We start from the raw sequence: 2015 nt of genomic DNA on the forward strand, positions 1-2015 counted from the left end.
GCCTCAATCCTGTGCGCCTCCTCATTGGCTGGTGGCTCCACGAGCTCAGCTCGGCTCTGATTGGTCCGTCACGTGAGAGCGAAAGGCTGCTGCATGACGGATTAACATTAGAACCGCGGCAAATTCAGTCAAATCCTGGAGAGCGGAGGTGCTCCAGACAGACGCGCACATGCAGCTCCAGATCAGTGAATATTTACTTCTGAACAGGAATTCCATCGTGGAATCCAGTAGCTCGTAACCAAAGTGAAAGTAAAAGTGAAAGATACTGCTAAACATGAGAGCTGTGCAGATAAGCAACTTCCATGCGTATGTGATGAGGGTTGCATTGTGGGAGACATCTATCTATCTATCTATCTATCGATCGATCGATCGATCGATTGATTTCAGTAAAAAGTGAAAAAGAGAGCTAGTGGATGACATTCAGTGTAAATGATTGAACTTTCTGAGATGTTTTGTCAGCATTTAATGGGGTTTTCCACTGCTGAAGCCTGTTGTGACTGTTTATTTAATCTATTTTTTTTCACCTACACAACATGCGAATATTTTTTTTCCATCGTATACAACTACGTGATGTTTATATTGTATAGGAATTATCGATGTAATATACTGTTCAAACTCAATGGAAGTGAAAACTTTCTGAAGTCCAGTGACTTATTGTAAAAAGATAACACATTAATCCACTAAGATGTGCTCCCTAAAGAATTATAAACGGATTTAAGGTATTTGATTGTGATCCAGCGTTTGGCTTCCCTGAGAAACATTACTAACAACCACGAGTAGAACTTCAAAATTTTAATTTTAGTTTTAACGCCATCATGAAAACAAACAAAAAAACTTGGAATAGAGCTGAATGGAAGATAAGTGGGATTCCTTTCAGTATCTTTATTGTGACATCAAAATAAAATGACTGGGCTGAATACCTTAAAGATAAAGTTACAAACTGCAGCCTGAAGATGGAGCTCTTAATTATAGAATGTCAGCTGGAAATTGTGCACAGTAAATTCATTCCAGTTCAGAAAATGTCAGTCTCAGGCCAGTAGAAGACTTAATCTGATGGGCATAGAAGGAAAAAAGGAGAAAAATGGGAACAGAAAACAGTTCAATATGCAGGGATACAGCACATAACAGCAAAACACAGAGTGCTGGACGTTACAGATTAACAAAAGATTTCCAACAGCTCGACTGCCTCAGAAAAAATATCCTTCTCCCCCTGTTGATGTTGGCCTTCAAGTTTATCCTGACACCTTCCTCCTTGATATGAAGGCTTTTTCAATGATTGAACGAATGATCAATATTCCTAACCCAAACCCTGCACACACAAATATGATCTCACTGCTACCTGCTTTGTTTAACTCAAGTTTTCACTGGATCTGACAAATTCCTGGTCGATATTTTTCATGTTCGGCTTTTCTAGCTTGTGTTTATTTGTAGAGACCTTTACAGACAGTGGATATTGTTCAGGCTGTCTTGGATCACAGGAGCCTTTAGGTAACTGCTCTGATACTGAAACTTCTCTCAGCTTCACACAAACAGAAGTCAGGTTTTTGGCCAGAAGTTAGAAAAGCAAGCTTGTGATCAGAGGTTCGTAGATTTTTCATATTGCACCTGACAGATTATCTCCCTGAGCAAGACGCTTGACTCTGGATGCTCCCTGGGGTCTGTCCACTGGGGATGTGTTCAATAGAGGCCAAATTTCTCTCTGCAATCAATCATTGTATACATGACAAATAAAGCATTCTTATTCATCTTGGCGTCACAACGTCTGCACTTCAACAAGCAGCCTTCTGGAATCATTGCTTACTATTCAGTGATATTTTGAGTGAAAATCCACAGAGAGAGAACCACTGTTCAGGCCTGAGCGCTGTTCCAGATCATCCCACTCTTCATTGAGATGTGTACTTAATTTCAAGATTTTGCTCTGTCACCGTTCTCCGCCTGTTCAAAACAGTCACCTAACTGAACTTGCAGGGTGTCCAGTAACTTCAAGTTCTCTCCCCTCAGTGCTCCCCGTGCTT

This window comes from Salarias fasciatus, chromosome 2, assembly GCF_902148845.1.
Source record: "Salarias fasciatus chromosome 2, fSalaFa1.1, whole genome shotgun sequence".
In the NCBI taxonomy this organism is placed as follows: Eukaryota; Metazoa; Chordata; class Actinopteri; order Blenniiformes; family Blenniidae; genus Salarias; species Salarias fasciatus.